General features: G+C 39.7%; 1 pseudogene; it reads right to left on the reverse strand.

Moving 5' to 3' along the window:
- Positions 1 to 24,305: 24,305 nt before the first annotated feature.
- On the reverse strand, positions 24,306 to 24,883 carry LOC131646312 (uncharacterized; annotated as a pseudogene).
- Between the last annotated feature and the right edge of the window lie 558 nt (positions 24,884 to 25,441).

Genomic DNA, 25,441 nt, shown 5'->3' on the forward strand with positions numbered 1-25,441 from the left:
TCATTGCACTTGGAATATTCTTTGAATTCCTTCATGGCTAAGAAACCAAACTCACTACACTAAGCAAGCTTACTATGATCAATTGCTCTGAACCAATTGCTTATAAATAGAGGCCTCTTTCTCATTCAGAAAACACACCAAAGCAACAAAATTCTTGCTTTCTCTCTTCTTTCTTCATACTTAAGGTTTTCAAAGGTTCTTTGGCAAGAAGACTCGGATTCTTCAAACCAAAGCTCTTCCTTTGGAATTAAGTATTCAAACACATTAGGGAAGTCATTTAGAGGTGATCCAGATCTCTGAAACACTTCTGTAGGTGAAGAATCATCATCTTCACCTCTCACTTGGAGCTGTTGCAGTTGGAGGTCCATAGAGTAATTCAGGAGGTTTCAAGCCAAGCCAATCATCCAGGCACACTCCTCAGGTCATAGTGAAGCTAACCAGATGGCTGCAGCTCGTCTGTAACTCCAAATTCAACAACCTCCATGTCTGCTTGAAGCTCAAATCGAAGGAGGTCCACAGAGCAATTCAGGAGGATTCAAGCTCCAATAAGCATTCAGTTAGCATCATTGAGTCTCAAGGAAGCTATTGAGATCATTCATTCAAGTCCAGGTGTTCTCCATCACCCTCACGACCTCCATTTTCAGAGGTAAGTCTCTGAACCTCACCTCTTTAATTTAAGCACTCTTTAAGTTAAAGCTCGATTCTATCTTGTTTAGCATCATCAGAGGATTGAAAACCCTCTATCATCTTTCATTTATTCATCTTGTTTGTCATTTAATTTCAAATTTAGGGTTCATGTGTTCTTAGAGTTTTCTGAGAAATTAGGTAGCTATAGTTCATATAAATAAATGTTAGTTACATATCTGGATTCGTGAGGAAATTTAGAACAAGATTGATGTTTACATCATGTCATTTAGTTGAGAAACCAGAGAGTTAGGATTTTGAAAATTCTTGAGCTCGAGGAAGAAGATGACTATGGCCATGGCGCGCAAAATTTAAATCTGGGGCCAAAGTTTATTTTATTTTGAATGGAAGTTGTTTTATAAACGACTAAATCGTTACAGCCCAGTGGTAAAGAGTGTTTGTGTGTTGGGCGTGTCCAAAGTCTAGGGTTCGAATCCCCCTCGCCCCAGACTTTTTGATTCTTTTATTTTTCAATGATTTATCACTTGTTTTGAAACATAACCAATTGAGTGAGAATTATTATCACCAAGCGCGCGTTGGCTCAGTGGTGTTGTTTTGGGCTGATAACTTCAAGGGCGTGGGTTCAAATCCTCCAAGGGCCAAAAACTATTTTTTTACACATAATTTCTTTTATTTTGTTCACAACTTCACATGAATAATTCACCTATCAAATTAAATCATTTTCACTTCATTTTTTACACACTTGTCATTTAATATATCTACTTTGTAAATAATAAAAAAAATCATAAAAATATAATTTATTTCATGTGTTTTAATTAGGTTTAAAATAGTATGTTTTAAGTGTTTTCTTAAATACTTTAAATGTATATATTCACTTTGTTTTAACCTAATCATTTTGTAAATAAGTTTATGGTAAAACCCTAATTGTTTAGGTCTTTATTAGTTAAACAATCTTTATTTTTACCTTAATTAAGTTGACTTTTGTCAATTTTCAAAACTGTTTTCAATCTCCAAATAAATCAAATGATTAGGGTTTTCAAACAACAAAACCTTGTATCATTCAAAATCATTTCCAACTGTTTTTTTACACCAGTACTGTAAAGTACTGGGCCTCTAATAGAGTGTAAGTCCCAAAAACCTTCTCTTCTTAGCTTGTTTTCAAAACTGTATTTTCAAAATCTTCTTTCTGTTTTCAAAACATTCTTCTGGTATTTGAAGGGCATTATTCCCGGTGAAACTCTTCAGATACCTATGTGACCTTTGTCCATCTTCACTTCTTCTGTTTTCAAAAACCATTAACTGTTTATCATACATATATATTCAACTGTTATCCACCAATTACTGTTGAGGCTCTGTACATACTTCTCCAAAGGCCTCCACTCCATCCAGGTTAGGCTTTACAAGCTTTCAATTTACAGTCTTTAATTAAATTACTGTCAAATATAAACTGTGCATATATTAGTTTAGAACTACGTTTGAGTATAAACCCTAGGACAGTTAAACTATATATATATATTATAGGAATATGACCTAGGATTGAGAATGTCTTCCCGGTGAAGGCTCTTTCCTAATTAGAGATCTGTAGTTCAAACCCCCAAGATGAATTATTCCCGGTGAAACATCTTGGCAAAAACCTTAGAATCCAAAAATATAGGACACATCCACCCAAAGAGGAATTATTCCCGGTGAAACCTCTTACCCATTTGCTTAGAGCCAAAATAAGTTCAAAACTACATAGCTTTCTCTTGTGCTATAACAAGGACCCTCGATTAGCCTCCTCTTGGGCTTTGTACAAGGACCCACAGGCTTCTTAAAAGCATTTCCAGCTTCCTCTTGAGCTTGTATACAAGGACCCATCAGGTTTCTTATAAACATAGGAACAGGTCTTTAGTCACCTTTTAGCCTACCCTGGTGAGTTTTCTTCCAATTTAAACTAGACTTTAAACAAGCTAAGTTTGTCTCAATTTTTGCATTAAGTACACCTTTTGGAATGAGAGACATGGACAGTCTCTGTCACCCTTATCTTCATCAATCTTCCTTAGCAGAGTCTAGGATCTATGTTTATTTTCTCCTCAGCATGAGTCAGCCTTTATCTTGGGCTTTAAACAAGAAGTCTCCACTAGATAATCTTTCTGCCAATCATGTCAATAAAGATCCCTGGAAAGGGTTAGCTTCCACACATTCCTTCATGTTAATAAAATCCCTGGAAAGGGTTAGCCTCCAAAGTCAATTAATAAAAATGTCAAAAAAATAAAGATTCATTTCTCTTAGGAGATAATTTCCCCAAAAGAGTCAAAACCCCTGGAAAGGGTCAACCTCCAAAAACATGATAAAGTCAGTCTTTTACCAAATAATTTCTCCAGCTGAGTCAAAATCCCTGGAAAGGGTTAGCTTCCAAAGAAAAACAGTCTTTTAATAAATAAAATCTCCTCAGTAGAGTCAAAACCAACAAAAACAGTTAGCCTCAACCTTGGGCTTCATACAAGGCACCAAACAATAAAACTCCCCTGTCAAGAGTCAGCCTCAACCTTGGGCATCATACAAGGCAGATAATAGAGTCTCCCCAGTGAGTTCTTCATCACTCAGTAGCCACAACCTTGGGCTTTGTACAAGGCAGATAAACCATATTTTCATGTGTCAAAGATTCCTAACACCTAGGATCTTTTCCTCATAGAGTCATCCATATTCAGTTTATTTAAGAGTCTGCCACAACCTTGGGCTTTGTACAAGGCAGAAAATAATGTTTTCCCTAGCTAGAGTCAGCCACAACCTTGGGCTTTGTACAAGGCACACAAAATAGAGTCATTCATAGTCTCAAAAATTCAGTTATCCTCAGCAGTTAGCCACAACCTTGGGCTTTGTACAAGGCACACAAATAGAGTCTCCCTAAATAGAGTCAGCCTCAATTCTGGGCTTTGTACAGAACACAAAAATACCATGTAATTAATCCCCAGTGGAGTCATCTCCCAGAGTCAATAATATTAATTCATCAATAAAAAAGCCACAAGCTTGGGCCTCATACAAGCCAGCTAAAGTCAAATCTTTTATACAGTAGATAGACATAGTTTATCTCTATAGAAAGATATTTTTACTACTCTACCACATTCAAACAAACATTACATTTCATTTCAATTTTAATCAAGTCTCCCATTTAGGATTTTGAAAGGCATGAGCTGGCAGTAAAACCCAGACATGTGGTAACTTTCCCTAATTTGGATGAGCATCTTTCTTTCATTTAAGAGGCATTTGACTGGTATACTTGCACATACACAAGTAAGGTCCCCCTCTTGAATGAAATGAATTCAGTTATTCTGTCACTCCTTTAAATGTTTGTGGTAGAATAGTACTAATACCTCTCTGTAAAGATGATTTCATGTCTCTTTACTGTAAACAGATATTAAATTCAAGCTTCAACCTTGAGCTTCAAGCAAGGCACCAAAAATAATTAATTTCCCTAGTTAGTTCCCGAACTACATTAAGCTCTGACTTCCACTAGGGATATGTAGGCATGAGGTTCACAAGGAATCTCAGCGAGCTAATAAAATACCAAAAATAGTCAGTCTGTCTATCTGTCTGTCTTTCTTTAATCAATTCATTTCCTTCTCCTAATACAAAGGAGAAACTTTCCCAATCATTAGCAATAAACACAAACACAATGACACAGAGAAGGTTCCTGTAGAGTACTACAGATATGTAGGGTGTTTAAACACTTCCCTATGTATAACCGACCCCTCGGACTCCAGAATTTCTAGTCTAGGTGAAATCCCCACACATAGCAAACTCCTAGGGTTTAGTTGAGATCTTTTTTCCCCTTTCCTACTCGTAGGACAAATAAGAAAGTTCGTGTGATATCGTAGGAAGAACTGAAACAAAATTCATCCCACCACGGGCGCATTCTCCTTCCAAATTTCGCGTGAAGGGTCTAGCGTGCCGTCCTCCCAAGTGAAACGGGGAGGTAAAGAAAACGACCACCACAGATAAAAATGACGACTCTGCTGGGGATATAAGTGTTAAAAACCTTGGTTTTTCATCCAAACCAATGGTTGACCTGTTGCTGGTCCAGCCCCAATGAGGAATTAGGGATGCCAAATTCCCCCTCAAACAAGAGAGGTCCTGCCTAACCTCTGTGTCATTTCATGTGTTTGTTGCATATATATTTGTTTATTTTGTTTATTCTGTATCGGGAAAGGGCTTGATTCCCCCTTGTGGTGAGAAATCCTATACCCGGATTTGAGTGCAACATAAGATAGGATGGAGGATGTCTTCCCGGTGAAGGCCCTCTAATCTTGGTTCACAATTCTACTCTTGGGATTTGCCTGGCTGGTTGTGATTAACTGCGCCACTGCATTCCGAGACTGATTTGTACCAGGAGGACCTAGAAACACATTAACCCCACTTAAAGCCTTTTTTTTAGGACGTAGAGCGGTGATTACGGAAGTAATTGTCACGCAGATACTACACTCAGAGAAAACTCTCTTATAGATACCAATCAACGTATCTTTAAGGTTGAGCAAAAACTCTGAGACCCCTAGAACCCGTTCTACAGGTACAAAAATCCTTAACCTTAGTTTACCATTGGGGCGGGGATTGCGTTTGGACTTCATGACCACTATACCCTTCAACGCCATGTTTGTTTAAAACTCTTGTGTGTGCATTCATGCATTCATGCATCATTCATTAATAAACAACTAAAAACAAAAAGAGTCTTTTTCGAGTCGTTTTTCAAGGAAACTAAATAACGAACGTTTTGAACTTCATAGAAAGAGAGAAACGGAGAAAGGACTTAAGGATCTATACCATGGATTACGGAAGAAAGAGAGCTAGGAAATACACCTTCGAGGTTCCCCAGGTCGAGGAACTGGGAAAGCTCGGAAAACTGGTGGTCAACCCCCAGGCTTTCAAGGAGAAGTATGGAAAACTTTTGCCTTTGCTCAATACCAACATGGTGGATGGGATCCTTCCCACCTTGGTACAGTTTTACGATCCAACGTATCACTGCTTCACCTTTCCAGATTATCAGCTCATGCCTACGTTGGAGGAGTACTCTCGTCTGATTGGAATACCCGTGTACGCGCAAGATCCGTACTCCGGTTTGGAAAAGAATCCTGACGACATTATCATTGCTGCAACTACTCCTTTGAACGTAGTCGACATCAGAACTCATATGGTGAGTAGAGGAGGAATTCAAGGATTGCCCTCCAAATTCCTGTTTGATCAAGCTCGGTACTTCGTCAGCATCCAAGATATGAGCGCTTTTGAGGAAGTCTTGGCTTTGCTTATCTACGGATTGTTTTTGTTCCCTGACATTAACGATTTCGTCGACATCAATGCAATTAAGATCTTCTTAATTGGAAATCCAGTTCCAACCTTGCTTGCGGATGCTTATCACTCTGTGCATTCAAGAAACCTGCAGCGAGGAGGATTAATCACATGCTGCGTACCGTTGTTATACGAATGGTTCGTTTCACACCTACCGAAGTCTAGCACTTTCTGGAACATGAGGGATGACCTTTACTGGTCACAGAAAATCATGTCTCTCACTCATACAGACATTGATTGGTGTAGTCCTGACAACGACGAAACCAAGATCATCTTCAGTTGCGGAAGCTTTCCCAACATACCCCTTATTGGAACTAAGGGAGGAATCAGTTACAATCCAGCATTAGCCCGTCGTCAATACGGCTATCCCATGAAAAATATTCCAAGTAACATCCAATTGGAGGGTCTGTTCTTCAAGAACATCGACGATCATGGCAACATGCTGAAGAAGGAAATTGTCCAAGCCTGGCGTCTTGTTCACAGCAAAGGGAGAAGATTGTTAGGAAAACATCTTTGCATCTCCCTGGATCCTTACCTTCAATGGGTACGCGTCAGAGCATTCAAGCTCAGGATGCCATATCAACATCAAGAGCCTATTCCCCTAAGGGAACCAATTTACCTTTTCTCCACCGATGTTGAAAAACTGCAAGCGGCATTAAACAAGGTATGCCAAGAAAGGAATGCTTGGAGGAACAAGTATCGAATCGTCAACACGGAAAACGTTGAGATTCATAACATCCTAAGAAGGAAGGATGAGTTACTTGAAGTACTCGATCGACAAGTGACACAATCATCACTTTCTCATCATATCCCTCCTGCTTCCTGGATCATCGATCAGCTCACGTCAGAGAACGCTCAGCTCAAGAAACAGAAGAAGATGTTAGAACGAGAAGTCGGCTCTTCATCAAAGTTTTAGAGTCCTTTCTCTCAGTTTCTCTGTATTTCCTTTTTCAAAGTGTGTAAAAAACGGCGTTTTTCGCTTAATTAATAAAGTTTGATGTTTCATAAGGTAATTATGGTGTTTCCTTGAAAAATAATAACTTAATTGCATATCATGCAACGCTTTAGTCGTACGCACTGACACAAGAATTGTCGCGGATCTAATAGTCACTTTCCTTTCTCCAGAAAGAGAGGAGGAGAAGGAGGTGAACCAAGACTTTCAAGCTGTCTCATCCATACAACACTCGTTCAAGTCGCAAGAAAAGAATGGAAGACTTTGAGCAAGAGAATGAAGAACTCAGAGAAGAGATTAATACTCTCAAAGGTACTGTTGAAAGACTCAATAGTATGGTAGAAGCCCTGGTAGTTGCGCAGAATCGACCAACGCCAGAAGAACCACAAAGGACTGTGGTTTCCGAGATTGTTTCTACTCCTATTCCTCAGTATACCATGCCGCCTGATCGACCTTGGGGCATGCCGTATAACTTTACTCCAGAAGGGTACATACCTCCAGCTTCTGAAGCTCCAAAAGTCACCATGGATATGCGTCCACCGGAGGGTTACAAACCTCTGGAAATTGAAGTTCCAAGAGCAACGGCAATGGGTTTCGCACAACAGAACGCTGAGATTCCAAGATCTGCTGTCATGGCTTCTCCACAGCCCATTATGCATACTTTTCCCCCGCAAGGCGGACAAGTATATCATCACGCTCCAAGTGAGGATGCTGGCGTGTATGAAAGATTGGACGAGTTCCAAGAACAGTTTCTGCAAATGCAGAAGGAACTCAATACTCTCCGAGGACAAGATCTATTTGGAAAGAATGCTGCAGACCTCTGTCTGGTTCCAAATGTCAAGATTCCTCACAAATTCAAAGTACCAGAATTCGAGAAGTATAAAGGGAATTCATGCCCACAAAGTCATCTTGTGATGTACGCTCGAAGAATGTCAACTCAGACTGATAATCAACAATTGCTCATTCATTATTTTCAAGACAGCCTGACTGGTGCTGCACTCAAATGGTACATGAACTTGGACAGTTCAGAGATTCGTACTTTTCGAGACCTCAGAGAGGCCTTCGTCAAACAGTATAAGTACAATTTGGATATGGCTCCCGACAGAGATCAACTCCGGGCCATGACTCAAAAGGATAGAGAAAGCTTCAAGGAATACGCTCAGAGATGGCGTGAAGTTGCTGCTCAAATTTGTCCGCCACTTGAAGAGAAAGAAATGACAAAAATCTATCTCAAAACTTTGAGTCCATTTTACTACGGACGAATGGTTGCAAGTGCACCAAGTGACTTTACCGAGATGGTAAACATGGGTGTACGTTTAGAAGAAGCAGTTCGAGAAGGACGCTTGAACAAAGAACCAGAATCTTCTGTTGGTCCAAGGAAGTATGGAAGTTCTTTCCAGAAGAAAAAGGATCAAGATGTCAGCAATGTCTTGCACAAAATCAAGAAGAAATTCCAACCTCAAGTTGCAACAATAACTCCGGTTGTTAACTCAGCGCCAGCTTATCAACCTCAGGTCTCGCAACAACAAACTCAACAAAGGTCGCAGCAACCTCAGCAGCAGGTTCGACCTCCAAATTACAACAATCGGGCTCCAAGGTATCCTGCCTCTGACCCCGTACCAATGCCGTATGCAGAATTGTTTCCAACATTACTGGCAAAAGGACTCATTCAGACAAGGAGTCCTCCAAATCCTACAAATAGTTCCTCACCATGGTATAAGGCTGACCAATCTTGTCCCTATCATCAGGGGGCACCAGGTCACAATATTGAAAACTGTTTCCCTTTCAAGATTGACGTCCAACGATTAGTGAAGAGCGGAATGCTATCCTTCAAAGATACTAATCCAAACGTCCAAGCAAATCCTTTGCCGCAGCATAAAGAAGCTTCAGTAAATCTGATAGATCAACACCCCAACGTTGCAAGTGCACCAAAACTTTGAGTCCATTTTACTACGGACGAATGGTTGCAAGTGCACCAAGTGACTTTACCGAGATGGTAAACATGGGTGTACGTTTAGAAGAAGCAGTTCGAGAAGGACGCTTGAACAAAGAACCAGAATCTTCTGTTGGTCCAAGGAAGTATGGAAGTTCTTTCCAGAAGAAAAAGGATCAAGATGTCAGCAATGTCTTGCACAAAATCAAGAAGAAATTCCAACCTCAAGTTGCAACAATAACTCCGGTTGTTAACTCAGCGCCAGCTTATCAACCTCAGGTCTCGCAACAACAAACTCAACAAAGGTCGCAGCAACCTCAGCAGCAGGTTCGACCTCCAAATTACAACAATCGGGCTCCAAGGTATCCTGCCTCTGACCCCGTACCAATGCCGTATGCAGAATTGTTTCCAACATTACTGGCAAAAGGACTCATTCAGACAAGGAGTCCTCCAAATCCTACAAATAGTTCCTCACCATGGTATAAGGCTGACCAATCTTGTCCCTATCATCAGGGGGCACCAGGTCACAATATTGAAAACAGTTTCCCTTTCAAGATTGACGTCCAACGATTAGTGAAGAGCGGAATGCTATCCTTCAAAGATACTAATCCAAACGTCCAAGCAAATCCTTTGCCGCAGCATAAAGAAGCTTCAGTAAATCTGATAGATCAACACCCCAACATCATTCAAATCTACGACATTCGTCAGATAGGGGAAAATCTTGTTAAGATGCACGCTAAACAAGCTGGGTACGGTCATGTACAACCTCACAACTACTTCACATGTGAAATTTGTCCAAAGAATACTCAAGGATGTGCCGTAGTTCAAGCTGCATTACAAGAACAAATGGACTTAGGATGGATTCAACATATCCGGGTCAGAACTGAGCATGACATCAACATGGTTCAAGGATGTCCAGGAGAATACAAAATCTACAAAGTTGAAGATCTTGAAGGATCGGTAGTCAGGTTCCATAAAACTTTAAATGGACTTGCCTACTTTGGAACAGATTTCCACGCTTACAGTAGATGCGAAATCTGTCGAAGAAATTCACGAGGATGTTTGCGTGTTCGCAACGACATTCAGAAGCTGATGGATGACAATACCATTACTGTTCTTGCCAACAGAGAAGATGACGAAGTCTTTACCGTATCTCCTCAAATTAATCATGTTGAACCTATGCAAGTTAAGTATGATAGCAGGAAGACAGCAGTTGCACCACTAGTCATCTACTTACCAGGTCCTGTACCGTATGAGTCCAGCAAGGCTATACCATACAAGTACAACGCTACATTCATTGAAAATGGTAAGGAAATACCATTACCGTCTGTTGTCAACATTGCTGATGTTAGTCGAGTCACCAGAAGTGGACGAGTCTTCAACAGAACAACAGAAAATGTGGAGAAACCTTCGGAGGAAGTACCACATAGGCAAGACAATCATCCGACCAATGCTGTTCAAGCGAAAGAAAATGATGAGATCTTGAAGTTAATCCAGAGGAGTGAATACAAAATTGTAGACCAATTACTACATACTCCGTCTAGGATTTCTATTCTTTCCCTGCTATTGAGTTCTGAAGCTCATAGGGAAGCTCTACAGAAAGTTTTGGAACAAGCTTTCGCAGAACCAAGTGTTACTATAAGCCAATTCAACAACATCATTGCCAACATCTCCGCTGGAACTAACCTAAGTTTCTGTGACAAAGATCTTCCTGAAGAAGGGGTGGACCACAATCTTCCACTTCACATCTCAGTTGGCTGCATGGGTGATACACTCACAGGAGTCCTAATAGACAATGGATCCTCTCTTAACGTCATGCCCAAATCAACATTATCAAGATTATCTTTCGAAGATTACCCTCTAAGAAAAAGTCATGTCATCGTCAAAGCATTTGATGGATCAAGAAAGTCAGTTTTTGGAGAGGTAGATCTTCCCATAACTATTGGACCTCAGACGTTCAAAATCACTTTCCAAGTTATGGACATTCCAGCACAATACAGTTGTTTGCTAGGTCGCCCATGGATTCATGAGGCTGGGGCAATTACTTCAACACTTCATCAGAAACTGAAGTTCATAAGAAATGACAAATTGGTAACCGTATGTGGAGAACGAGCTCTGATCGTCAGCAACCTGTCATCATTCTCCGACATAGAACCAAAAGAAGTTGTTGGAACTAAATTCCAAGCACTTTCCTTGGACAAAGGAAAGGAGAAAGCAGCGTCTATCTCTTCATACAAAGACGCAATCCAAGTTATAAAGGATGGCACTACCAGTGGTTGGGGGCACATTAATATTCCTACCAACAACAAGAACAGAACAGGAATTGGATTCTTTCCAACATCATCAAAAGCTGTTCCAGGGATTGAAGTAGTTCTCCCAATTCAAGAAACTTTCTGCAGTGGAGGTTTTCTTCAACCTATTCAACAAATAGTCAATACCATCGATACGAAAAACACCGATGAAGAGGAGTGGTTATCCTATCTTAACAAAGCAGGATATATCTCCCTATCAGAGTCTGAATCACCTTGCTGTTATCCGACTAAAGGATCTGAAAGTAAGACTCAACCAAGCAGGGATGAAGTTACTGACAGCTTCACCACCAGAAGTCATGGTTCATCAGAAGAAGTTCCTCCTATCCCCGAAGAGACTTGGGATACATTAGGAGAACCAAGCGGAAAATTCGACTACATGGTGAAATACTCCGCTCCTGAAAGTTCAAGAATCTCTCTTGAAGACATTGTTCCAACTGGATGGAACAGTGATTTTGAGTACCTCTCTCAGCCAAAAGAGATGTATAACCCTTGCTATTCATCATCAGCATCTGGTGAAATCATCATTGAGGATTATATCCCCAAGTCATCCTCCGAGGCTACGGATTTAGAGTTCACATATCTAGTCAATGCCATCTTGGGAGAAGAGCAAGACCAAAATACAGAAGAGGATGATCTCGAAAGTGTCTCCGACAACGAGTCTCTCCATTCAGAAGATTGGAAGTTTCCTCAAAAGAAAAACCTACATACTCCACTTGGAAATGGGTATGCTCACACTGCTCAGTCTACTGAAGTAGAAGAAGATCGTCTGAGTGTTGCAAAGACAGTGGTTGGTAAATCAAGACCTACCACAGGCCAGCTTAAGCCTAAGGTTCTAGATTACTTAGTGCACAATGGGGTTCGCCACTACTGGACAGCTGTTGAAGTTTCAACTGTTGTTCGCACTCCTAAGTAGGAACTTTCACCGTTATTTTGTCCTCTCACCATAGCCCAGGGTGAAGAGATGTTTCATAGGGCTTTGCATTTTACTATTTCTTAGGAAAATGTCCCTCTTTGCTTCGCCCAAAGCAAGAGAGTTTTGTTTTATAGGGTCTTTGTTTCAAGAAATGACTGTCAATAAATAAAAGTGTCATTCTGTTCCTTCGTTTAGTTTTTCCTTTTCTCTTTTTCGGAAATTGGTAATCCTAAAAAACACCCTTAAAAAAACATCAAAATATTTCATTAATTGCATACACCGAGTCTTCCCTCGTTGTCTAAATAAAACTTATCACACATATGCAGATTAATCATAAAGTACCCCGTTGAAACGTGCGACCGTATGACTTCTCCAAGCTTTGAGTTTCCTGTATTCGAGGCAGAGGAAGAAGAAGACGAAGAAATATCAAAGGAAATTTCACGGTTACTTCAACAAAAGGAAGAGGCCATTCAGCCATACAATGAGCCTCTAGAGATCATTATCCTTGGTTCCGATGGAAACAGAAAAGAGGTTAAGATTGGAGCTTCGCTCAGTTCAGAGATCAGAGAGAGTTTGATACAGCTGCTCAAAGAATTCTCAGATGTCTTCGCTTGGTCTTATCAAGATATGCCAGGGTTGGATACCAGTATAGTGGAGCATCACTTGCCATTAAAAGCAGAGTGCCCTCCGGTCAAGCAAAAATTAAGAAGAACTCATCCGGAGATGGCCATGAAAATCAAAGAGGAAGTTCAAAAGCAGATCAACGCAGGTTTCCTCGTCACTTCAGAATACCCTCAGTGGTTAGCTAACATTGTTCCCGTTCCTAAGAAAGACGGAAAAGTCCGCATGTGCGTCGACTACAGAGATTTGAACAAAGCTAGCCCTAAGGATGATTTTCCTTTACCACATATTGATATGTTGGTAGACAGTACAGCAAAATCCAAAGTTTTCTCATTCATGGACGGATTTTCAGGATACAACCAAATCAAAATGGCACCTGAAGACATGGAGAAAACAGCTTTCATCATCCCCTGGGGCACGTTCTGCTATCGTGTTATGCCTTTTGGACTGAAGAACGCAGGGGCAACTTATCAAAGGGCCATGACTACGCTTTTCCACGACATGATGCATAAGGAAGTGGAAGTCTATGTGGACGACATGATTGCCAAATCAGAAAATAAAGAAGATCACATACAAAATTTGACAAAGTTATTTCAACGCTTACGGAAGTTTCAGCTTCGCCTGAACCCTAACAAGTGCACCTTTGGTGTCTACTCAGGAAAACTCCTTGGTTTCATTGTCAGCAAACGAGGAATTGAAGTAGATCCAGACAAAGTCAAGGCGATTCAAGAAATGCCTTCACCCAGAACCGAGAAACAAGTTAGAGGATTTCTTGGACGTCTGAATTACATCTCGAGATTCATATATCTCATGACTGCAACTTGCGCTCCTATTTTCAAACTTCTACGGAAAAATCAAAGTTGCGTCTGGACAGACGATTGTCAGAAAGCTTTCGACAAAAAGGTTCGACCTCGCACAATCAAAGAAGGCGACCTTGTACTCAAAAAGATTCAATCTTTTCTCACAGATTCAAGAGGGAAATGGACTCCCAATTATGACGGCCCCTACGTGGTCAAGAGAGCTTTCTCAGGAGGAGCCTTAATACTCACGACTATGGATGGAGAAGAATTCACCTGTCCTGTGAACGTCGACGCAGTCAAGAAATACTTCGCCTAAATAATTAAAAGAACAGCTCGCTAAGTTGAAAACTCGCAAAGAGCGGCTTAGGCAAAAAAGAGCGTCTCGGTGAATTGAAAACCCGAAAGGGCGATTCAGGCAAAAGTTAGAGACATAAAAAATTTTTTTTTTCAATCCCGGTAAACTTAAAACCCGAAAGGGGTAGTTTACGCAAAAGTTAGGGATATATGGCAAGTAACTGTGTTCAGGACAAACTTGATCATTCAAAATCCATAGCGGAGTATTCATCGTCAGCAGGTCATCTTCTATGAAGCACGAATACAGCGCAACTCGGAGTGGAAGGGAAAGATAACGGTCGTCACGTTTCATCGTAGCCCTTTTCCCGAAAATTACCAATTTCCAACTTTGTAAATACTCCATGGAATCAAGCATTTGGCTGATTACCATTCCATATATAATAATTTGAGCCTTGTGCTTTTCCTTTGCAATCTAGTCTTATTCAGTTTCTTGGAATGCATTTTAAGTTTAAACAGTCAATTTCTTGAAACAAATGTTTTCATAAAATAAAAATGAATTTACTTGCAAAAATAAAGGTGAAATTTCTTTCTAAGGTTTACAAACAATAGGAAAAATGCAAATAGTTGCTCCGAGAACGGTTGAGACTCCGGGAACCAAGATTTCCCCATGAGGTCGCTTTGCGAACATCTCCCGATGACGGATCTTTACTTCAATTCGTACTACTTACTTCGGACAGCGGACGACTGGTAACCAGGTATTCCCAACAGAGTTCGAACAACAAGAAGAGGACATCTTCTGATCAACAAGAATTCAAGTCGTATCATAGGATTTTACATCCGCGACAATTCCATTCACATTCACTTTACATTTTATCATTATCTTCATGCATACATTACATCATAATTGCATAGCCGAATCAGGCTTTGATCCTGTGAATGCCTGAGTCATTGAGGCATGAACTCGAGTTTCCCCTGCGAGTTCCGGAGAAACTTTTTCCTTCGAAACAACAGTTCATACACAAGGATCTCACCAAGCAAGTCAACAGATGGTAGTCTCCCTCAAAGAGATAGTTTGTTCACTTTTGGAATTCCTCAGCCGAGAATCTCCTGCAAAGCGACATTCGACAGTCTTCTTCAGATAAGATAGTCAGCTTCACATTTTGGAATTTCCTAGAGGTTTGGTATTTCCCCAGCAGGGTCAAGAGGTGCCACTTCTTGTCAAAGAAAAATTCAGAATCTCCCAGCAGATCGACAAATGATTCCCCAGCAGAGTCAGCGAATGATAGTCTTCGTCCAGAAGATGGTTCAGATTCCCTAACAGAGTCGGCAAATGGCAGTCTCTTTCAGCAGAAGACAGTTTGCTCACTTTCTTTCATGACAAAGTCAGCAAATGGCAGTCTCTCCCAGTAGAAGACAGTTTGCTCCCCTAGCAATTGGCAAATGGCAGTCTTTTCCCAAGAAAAGACAGTTTGTCTGTTAAATACTCAAGAGATCGACAAATGGCAGTTTCTTCAAACAGTTTGTCTGTTTCTGGGATGCTTAGTTCCCCACAGAGTCGATGAATGGTAGTTTTCCTCTTAGGAAAACAGTTTGTTGATTCCCCAGGCACCAGTCGACGAATGGCAGTTTTCACCCCGAAAACAGTTCGTCCGCCTTCAAACAAAGTCATTAGCCCCTCAAAAGAGCGCGGGCCCATATGACAATCTTTCAAAGATGCCAAGTCAAAAGGGAAGGTGGTGAAGTTTCTTTATTACCGTCAAATGGTATCTTACCTCCAAGTGCTGGTAAAAAGTTTGATGAGGAAACAAACCTTGAAGTTTCTTTATTACCGTCAAATGGTATCTTACCTCCAAGTGTTGGTAAGAAGTTTGATGAGGAAACAACCCTTGAAGTTTCTTTATTACCGTCAAATGGTATCTTACCTCCAAGTGCTGATAAGAAGTTTGATGAGGAAACAAACCTTGAAGTTTCTTTATTACCGTCAAATGGTATCTTACCTCCGAGTGCTGGTAAGAAGTTTGATGAGGAAACAAACCTTGAAGTTTCTTTATTACCGTCAAATGGTATCTTACCTCCAAGTGCTGGTAAGAAGTTTGATGAGGAAACAAACCTTGAAGTTTCTTTATTACCGTCAAATGGTATCTTACCTCCGAGTGCTGGTAAGAGGTTTGATGAGGAAACAAACCTTGAAGTTTCTTTATTACCGTCAAATGGTATCTTACCTCCAAGTGCTGGTAAGAAGTTTGATGAGGAAACAAACCTTGAAGTTTCTTTATTACCGTCAAATGGTATCTTACCTCCGAGTGCTGGTAAGAAGTTTGATGAGGAAACAAACCTTTGAAGTTTCTTTATTTACCGTCAAATGGTATCTCATCTCCAAGTGCTGATGAGAAGTTTGATGAGGAAACAAATCTTTGGAAATTTTCTCTTTATCTGAGATATTGTCCAAACACAACTAAGACCAGTTTCGAGATATGGACATCCGAAACAAAGGGGAGGTTGTTTACCTTTTTCTAAGTATCAACACTTAGTTAAAGAAGATGGATTGCGCATCCTACACCGCCATCCATTCTCCAGAATCCACATCAAGTATTTCTACAGAAGTTTGTCTCCTCATTCCCCGCCAAGTGCGACAACGGGATCAAATCATGCAAAGATTTTATCATCTCAGGAGCGCCCAAAATTCGGGCATTCTTTGATATTTAAGTCTCTTTTACGCAGGAGAGATCGAGATATCAATCTCTCTCCCTCCAGATAAAAGAAACTTAAATAGGGGCATCTGTCATACCCTAGTTTTTGACCCCCCTGAGATGACATATCTTCAGGATTTTCATCAAGTCAAAGTAAGTACCCAGGGCAGTCTGGCATTCAATCGAGGGTGTTCAAAGACAAGAAAACTCAGGCAAAGGATCAATCAATAGAGGGATTAGTCTCTAATACAATCATAAGACTCAAAAGCTTCATTATTTCACCTATGATTGATTAGACACCCAGTCATCTAAGTACAGAATTACTCAGATCAACAGACTAGGGTTTGGGGCCTATCAAGGACTAAAATCAGGGATCACCTTTGGGAAACCCTAAAAAGCCCCAGGGGATCATTCAAAGACATCAATCATCTTCAAATAGCTCATATGACAAGATCCACTGAACATTACACCTCAGTTCAAAGTCTACAGTCATCATTGTCCTCTGGTCGACAATTAGGGTTTTTGACCTAATTCACCAAGATAATTGACTTTTAATCAGGGCATGGATCCAAAACCCAAGACATGATTCAAGAGTCTCTACTACCTCAATATAATCCATTTACATCATTCATTTGAGGAGGAGATCTTGATTCTACACAAAAGTCCAAAATCTCACCTTACCAGGAAAAAGTCAACTGTATGGGATCACCATTGACTTTTGAAATTTTTGGTCAAACCATGACTTTTAAGGATCAATATCATCAATATATGGATAATGAAGTCATTTGACCAAAGAAATTCAAAGAAATTCATCAAGGAGCAAAAAGTCGGGAATTAGGGTTTTTTAAGGCATGGTGAGAACTCAAAATTTCACCTACACAACTCAAAAAACTTCCAACATGAAAGTTGTAGATCTTGCAAAATAAAACAACATCTTACAAAGGAACTTTTTTCAAAAGATCAATCATTTAAGAGTTTTGGAAATTTTGGAGTTTTAGGTCATAAACACTTAGAAATTTTTCTAAGTGTTTTAACCTAGTTTTCTTCCAACTTTGGCCTCATTTTTCACAAATTTGCCAAAGGATTCTGAAGAAACTCCAAACTAATGATTTGAAGTAGATGTTTAGGGCTTTCCAAATTGTGTTCAACCTTCTCCAAATTCAATTTGAGCTAGGAGTTATGCTTGTTCAAAGTTGACCTCATGAAGTAAAATTATAGGTCATTTACAATTTGAAACTTTGCAATTTTGTGCATTTTGCTTCATTAAGTGATGCTACACGACCTCTAATGCATCTGAAACCATACCATACATCAATTTCCATCATTGCATAAGGATTAGAGAAGATTCCCAAAAACAAAGGCATGTGATTATGTAATGATTGCATTTTTGAATTTATGACAAATTGGTGATTCATCAAAGGAATCTTCCCCCAACCAATTGGAGCTCGTTTCTGCAGCCATTTGGTCCCCTAAGATCAAGCAAAACCGATGGCTAGGGAGTGGTATCAAAGAGCTCATCATTGCACTTGGAATATTCTTTGAATTCCTTCATGGCTAAGAAACCAAACTCACTACACTAAGCAAGCTTACTATGATCAATTGCTCTGAACCAATTGCCTATAAATAGAGGCCTCTTTCTCATTCAGAAAACACACCAAAGCAACAAATTTCTTTCTTTCTCTCTTCTTTCTTCATACTTAAGGTTTTCAAAGGTTCTTTGGCAAGAAGACTCGGATTCTTCAAACCAAAGCTCTTCCTTTGGAATTAAGTATTCAAACACATTAGGGAAGTCATTTAGAGGTGATCCAGACCTCTGAAACACTTCTGTAGGTGAAGAATCATCATCTTCACCTCTCACTTGGAGCTGTTGCAGTTGGAGGTCCATAGAGTAATTCAGGAGGTTTCAAGCCAAGCCAATCATCCAGGCACACTCCTCAGGTCATAGTGAAGCTAACCAGATGGCTGCAGCTCGTCTGTAACTCCAAATTCAACAACCTCCATGTCTGCTTGAAGCTCAAATCGAAGGAGGTCCACAGAGCAATTCAGGAGGATTCAAGCTCCAATAAGCATTCAGTTAGCATCATTGAGTCTCAAGGAAGCTATTGAGATCATTCATTCAAGTCCAGGTGTTCTCCATCACCCTCACGACCTCCATTTTCAGAGGTAAGTCTCTGAACCTCACCTCTTTAATTTAAGCACTCTTTAAGTTAAAGCTCGATTCTATCTTGTTTAGCATCATCAGAGGATTGAAAACCCTCTATCATCTTTCATTTATTCATCTTGTTTGTCATTTAATTTCAAATTTAGGGTTCATGTGTTCTTAGAGTTTTCTGAGAAATTAGGTAGCTATAGTTCATATAAATAAATGTTAGTTACATATCTGGATTCGTGAGGAAATTTAGAACAAGATTGATGTTTACATCATGTCATTTAGTTGAGAAACCAGAGAGTTAGGATTTTGAAAATTCTTGAGCTCGAGGAAGAAGATGACTATGGCCATGGCGCGCAAAATTTAAATCTGGGGCCAAAGTTTATTTTATTTTGAATGGAAGTTGTTTTATAAACGACTAAATCGTTACAGCCCAGTGGTAAAGAGTGTTTGTGTGTTGCGCGTGTCCAAAGTCTGGGGTTCGAATCCCCCTCGCCCCAGACTTTTTGATTCTTTTATTTTTCAATGATTTATCACTTGTTTTGAAACATAACCAATTGAGTGAGAATTATTATCACCAAGCGCGCGTTGGCTCAGTGGTGTTGTTTTGGGCTGGTAACTTCAAGGGCGTGGGTTCAAATCCTCCAAGGGCCAAAAACTATTTTTTTACACATAATTTCTTTTATTTTCTTCACAACTTCACATGAATAATTCACCTATCAAATTAAATCATTTTCACTTCATTTTTTACACACTTGTCATTTAATATATCTATTTTGTAAATAATAAAAAAAATCATAAAAATATTATTCACTTTGTTTTAACCTAATCATTTTGTAAATAAGTTTATGATAAAACCCTAATTGTTTAGGTCTTAATTAGTTAAAAAATCTTTATTTTTACCTTAATTAAGTTGACTTTTGTCAATTTTCAAAACTGTTTTCAATCTCCAAATAAATCAAATGATTAGGGTTTTCAAACAACAAAACCTTGTATCATTCAAAATCATTTCCAACTGTTTTTTTACACCAGTACTGTAAAGTACTGGGCCTCTAATAGAGTGTAAGTCCCAAAAACCTTCTCTTCTTAGCTTGTTTTCAAAACTGTATTTTCAAAATCTTCTTTCTGTTTTCAAAACATTCTTCTGGTATTTGAAGGGCATTATTCCCGGTGAAACTCTTCAGATACCTATGTGACCTTTGTCCATCTTCACTTCTTCTGTTTTCAAAAACCATTAACTGTTTATCATACATATATATTCAACTGTTATCCACCAATTACTGTTGAGGCTCTGTAGATACTTCTCCAAAGGCCTCCACTCCATCCAGGTTAGGCTTTACAAGCTTTCAATTTACAGTCTTTATTTAAATTACTGTCAAATATAAACTGTGCATATATTAGTTTAGAACTACGTTTGAGTATAAACCCTAGGACAGTTAAACTATATATATATATTATAGGAATATGACCTAGGATTGAGAATGTCTTCCCGGTGAAGGCTCTTTCCTAATTAGAGATCTGTAGTTCAAACCCCCAAGATGAATTATTCCCGGTGAAACATCTTGGCAAAAACCTTAGAATCCAAAAATATAGGACACATCCACCCAAAGAGGAATTATTCCCGGTGAAACCTCTTACCCATTTGCTTAGAGCCAAAATAAGTTCAAAACTACATAGCTTTCTCTTGTGCTATAACAAGGACCCTCGATTAGCCTCCTCTTGGGCTTTGTACAAGGACCCACAGGCTTCTTAAAAGCATTTCCAGCTTCCTCTTGAGCTTGTATACAAGGACCCATCAGGTTTCTTATAAACATAGGAACAGGTCTTTAGTCACCTTTTAGCCTACCCTGGTGAGTTTTCTTCCAATTTAAACTAGACTTTAAACAAGCTAAGTTTGTCTCAATTTTTGCATTAAGTACACCTTTTGGAATGAGAGACATGGACAGTCTCTGTCACCCTTATCTTCATCAATCTTCCTTAGCAGAGTCTAGGATCTATGTTTATTTTCTCCTCAGCATGAGTCAGCCTTTATCTTGGGCTTTAAACAAGAAGTCTCCACTAGATAATCTTTCTGCCAATCATGTCAATAAAGATCCCTGGAAAGGGTTAGCTTCCACACATTCCTTCATGTTAATAAAATCCCTGGAAAGGGTTAGCCTCCAAAGTCAATTAATAAAAATGTCAAAAAAATAAAGATTCATTTCTCTTAGGAGATAATTTCCCCAAAAGAGTCAAAACCCCTGGAAAGGGTCAACCTCCAAAAACATGATAAAGTCAGTCTTTTACCAAATAATTTCTCCAGCTGAGTCAAAATCCCTGGAAAGGGTTAGCTTCCAAAGAAAAACAGTCTTTTAATAAATAAAATCTCCTCAGTAGAGTCAAAACCAACAAAAACAGTTAGCCTCAACCTTGGGCTTCATACAAGGCACCAAACAATAAAACTCCCCTGTCAAGAGTCAGCCTCAACCTTGGGCATCATACAAGGCAGATAATAGAGTCTCCCCAGTGAGTTCTTCATCACTCAGTAGCCACAACCTTGGGCTTTGTACAAGGCAGATAAACCATATTTTCATGTGTCAAAGATTCCTAACACCTAGGATCTTTTCCTCATAGAGTCATCCATATTCAGTTTATTTAAGAGTCTGCCACAACCTTGGGCTTTGTACAAGGCAGAAAATAATGTTTTCCCTAGCTAGAGTCAGCCACAACCTTGGGCTTTGTACAAGGCACACAAAATAGAGTCATTCATAGTCTCAAAAATTCAGTTATCCTCAGCAGTTAGCCACAACCTTGGGCTTTGTACAAGGCACACAAATAGAGTCTCCCTAAATAGAGTCAGCCTCAATTCTGGGCTTTGTACAGAACACAAAAATACCATGTAATTAATCCCCAGTGGAGTCATCTCCCAGAGTCAATAATATTAATTCATCAATCAAAAAGCCTCAAGCTTGGGCCTCATACAAGCCAGCTAAAGTCAAATCTTTTATACAGTAGATAGACATAGTTTATCTCTATAGAAAGATATTTTTACTACTCTACCACATTCAAACAAACATTACATTTCATTTCAATTTTAATCAAGTCTCCCATTTAGGATTTTGAAAGGCATGAGCTGGCAGTAAAACCCAGACATGTGGTAACTTTCCCTAATTTGGATGAGCATCTTTCTTTCATTTAAGAGGCATTTGACTGGTATACTTGCACATACACAAGTAAGGTCCCCCTCTTGAATGAAATGAATTCAGTTATTCTGTCACTCCTTTAAATCTTTGTGGTAGAATAGTACTAATACCTCTCTGTAAAGATGATTTCATGTCTCTTTACTGTAAACAGAGATTAAATTCAAGCTTCAACCTTGAGCTTCAAGCAAGGCACCAAAAATAATTAATTTCCCTAGTTAGTTCCCCGAACTACATTAAGCTCTGACTTCCACTAGGGATATGTAGGCATGAGGTTCACAAGGAATCTCAGCGAGCTAATAAAATACCAAAAATAGTCAGTCTGTCTATCTGTCTGTCTTTCTTTAATCAATTCATTTCCTTCTCCTATTACAAAGGAGAAACTTTCCCAATCATTAGCAATAAACACAAACACAATGACACAGAGAAGGTTCCTGTAGAGTACTACAGATATGTAGGGTGTTTAAACACTTCCCTATGTATAACCGACCCCCCGGACTCCAGAATTTCTAGTCTAGGTGAAATCCCCACACTTAGCAAACTCCTAGGGTTTAGTTGAGATCTTTTTTCCCCTTTCCTACTCGTAGGACAAATAAGAAAGTTCGTGTGATATCGTAGGAAGAACTGAAACAAAATTCATCCCACCACGGGCGCATTCTCCTTCCAAATTTCGCGTGAAGGGTCTAGCGTGCCGTCCTCCCAAGTGAAACGGGGAGGTAAAGAAAACGACCACCACAGGTTCGAATTCATTTGCTTCTAATTGGGCGATGAGTCTTTCATAAGGGAAATCATCGTCAATTGGTACTTGTTCGGGTTTCAGATTTTCCAATCGAGAGAGGTGATCTGCTACGACGTTTTCAGTGCCCTTCTTATCTTTAATTTCCAGGTCGAACTCTTGTAGTAACAAGATCCATCTCAAAAGTCTTGGTTAGGAGGTACCTAATGGCGGCGTGGTCAGTGTATATGATTATTTTGGCTCCTACCAGGTAAGAACGGAATTTGTCTAATGCAAATACGACAGCTAATAATTCTTTTTCTGTCGTGGCATAATTCATCTGAGCTTCGTCTAGGGTTCTACTCGCATATTATACGACATTTAGTTTCTTATCCTTTCTTTGTCCTAGAACGGCTCCTACAGCATAATCACTTGCGTCACACATTATTTCGAAAGGCTCATTCCAGTCGGGAGGTTGCATAATTGGCGCAGAGATTAATGCTCGTTTAAGCGTTTGAAATGCTTCAGTGCATTTATCGGTGAAAATAAATTCGACGTCTTTCATAAGTAGTTCAGTTAAGGGTTTGGTTATTTTAGAGAAATCCTTAATGAAGCGTCGGTAAAAACCAGCGTGTCCCAGAAAACTTCTTATTTCTCTAACGGTTTTGGGAGGTTGAAGGTTTTCGATAATTTCGATTTTTGCTTTATCAACTTCGATTCCTCTATCGGATACGATGTGTCCAAGTACAATTCCTTGTCGAACCATGAAATGACATTTTTCCCAATTAAGGACTAGGTCTACGCTTACGCATCGTTTAAGCACCATTTCAAGGTTTTCTAAACATGTTTCAAAACTTCCTCCACAGACAGAGAAGTCGTCCATAAAGACCTCCATTATTCCATCTAGGAAGTCGGCAAATATTGCCATCATGCATCTTTGGAAGGTCGCGGGTGCATTGCAGAGCCCAAAAGGCATTCGTCTATAAGCGAATGTACCATAAGGACAGGTAAAAGTGGTCTTCTCTTGGTCGTCAGGGTGAATAGGAATTTGGAAAAATCCGGAGTATCCATCCAGATAACAAAAATGCGAGTGTTTAGCTAGGCGTTCGAGCATTTGATCTATGAAAGGTAAAGGGAAATGGTCTTTTCGGGTAGCTTTGTTTAGCTTCCTATAGTCAATGCACATTCTCCATCCAGTTTGGGTACGTTGTGCTACAGATTCTCCTTTTGCATTAGTGATTACAGTGACTCCTCCTTTCTTTGGTACGACGTGAACAGGACTAACCCATTTACTATCGGATATAGGATATATTATTCCAGCTTCTAGCAGTTTTTGGATTTCCTTTTTAACCACATCGCTCATAATAGGATTTATTCGCCTTTGATGTTCCCTAGAGGTTTTACTATCGTCTTCGAGCATAATGCGGTGCATACACAGAGAAGGGCTTATACCTTTCAGATCTGATATGTTATATCCTAAAGAGGTAGGGTATTTTCTTAGGACATTAAGTAATTTTTCAGTCTCGGTTCGTCCTAAGTTGGCATTCACTATAACTGGTCGGTTTAGTTCTTCGTCTAGAAATTCGTATCTAAGATCGGTAGGAAGTGTTTTCAGCTCTATAGCAGGCTTCTTAGGTCCAGGTATAGGATCGGGAGTTAAGGCTAAGCATTCACTCAGGTGGTTATCTTGATATTCCTCTCGCCAGTTGTCATCTTCAAGAATTGGCGGCATAGGAATTCTTAGGATCTCGGTTTCCTTATTTGGTTCGGATTTTATTTCCTTGACACACTCGTCGATTATGTCAGCAGAACAGCATGTGTCAATTATAGAAGGTGCTTTTAGGAATTGGGAAAGGATAAATTCTATTTTCTCTTCTCCTACTTCGAAAGTAAGCTTTCCTCGCTTTACATCTATAATTGCACCAGCGGTTGCTAAAATCGTCTTCCTACTATGATCGGGATGTTAGAATCTTCTTGGATATCCATAATGATGAAGTCAGTTGGGATGTAGAATTGACCTACACGAACAAGGATATTCTCTAACATTCCTACAGGGTATTTAATTGAACGGTCAGCTAGTTGAAGAGACATTCTCGTTGCTTTAAGCTCACCTAGATTGAGTTTCTTACAGGTCGAAAGAGGCATCAAACTAACACTAGCTCCTAAATCGCACAAGGCTTTCTCTATGATGGTTTTTCCTATTACGCAGGGTATAGAGAAACTACCAGGGTCTTTCAGTTTTGGAGGCATGTTATTTTGGATGATAGCGCTACATTCAGTGGTAAGCGTTATAGTTTCGTTATCCTCGAGTTTCTTTTTGTTTGATAGGATTTCTTTTAAGAACTTAGCGTACGAAGGCATCTCAGTTATGGCTTCTGTGAACGGTATGGTTATGTTTAATTGCTTCAGAAGTTCTACAAATCTTTTAAATTGCGCTTCGGTTTTTGATTTAGCTAATCTCTGAGGGTAAGGAATTGGTGGCTTATAAGGCAGTGGTGGAACATAAGGTTTCTCTTTTTCGGGTTCCACTTCGTTATTGTTCTCATCAGTCTTAGCAGTTTGTTCGTCAGTTGTTTTCTTTTGGGTTTCCTTTGGCTCTTGTTGTGACATGGGTACGTTTTGAGTTCTAGGATCTATGGGTCCATCGTAATTCGTTCCACTTCGTAGTGTTATCGCGTTCGCATGTCCTTTAGGATTGGGTTGAGGTTGAGCAGGAAACGTGCCAGCAGGGGCAGCAGTAGGTGCTTGTTGTTGAGCTACTTGTGAGATTTGGGTTTCTAACATTTTGTTATGCGTAGCTAAAGCATCTACTTTGTTCGATAGTTGTTTTAGTTGCTCGCTATTGTGGATGTTTTGATTCAGGAAGTCCTTATTGGTTTGTTGTTGGGAAGCTATGAAGTTCTCCATCATGATTTCTAG

This window comes from Vicia villosa, linkage group LG2 (assembly GCF_029867415.1).
Source record: "Vicia villosa cultivar HV-30 ecotype Madison, WI linkage group LG2, Vvil1.0, whole genome shotgun sequence".
Lineage (NCBI taxonomy): Eukaryota > Viridiplantae > Streptophyta > Magnoliopsida > Fabales > Fabaceae > Vicia > Vicia villosa.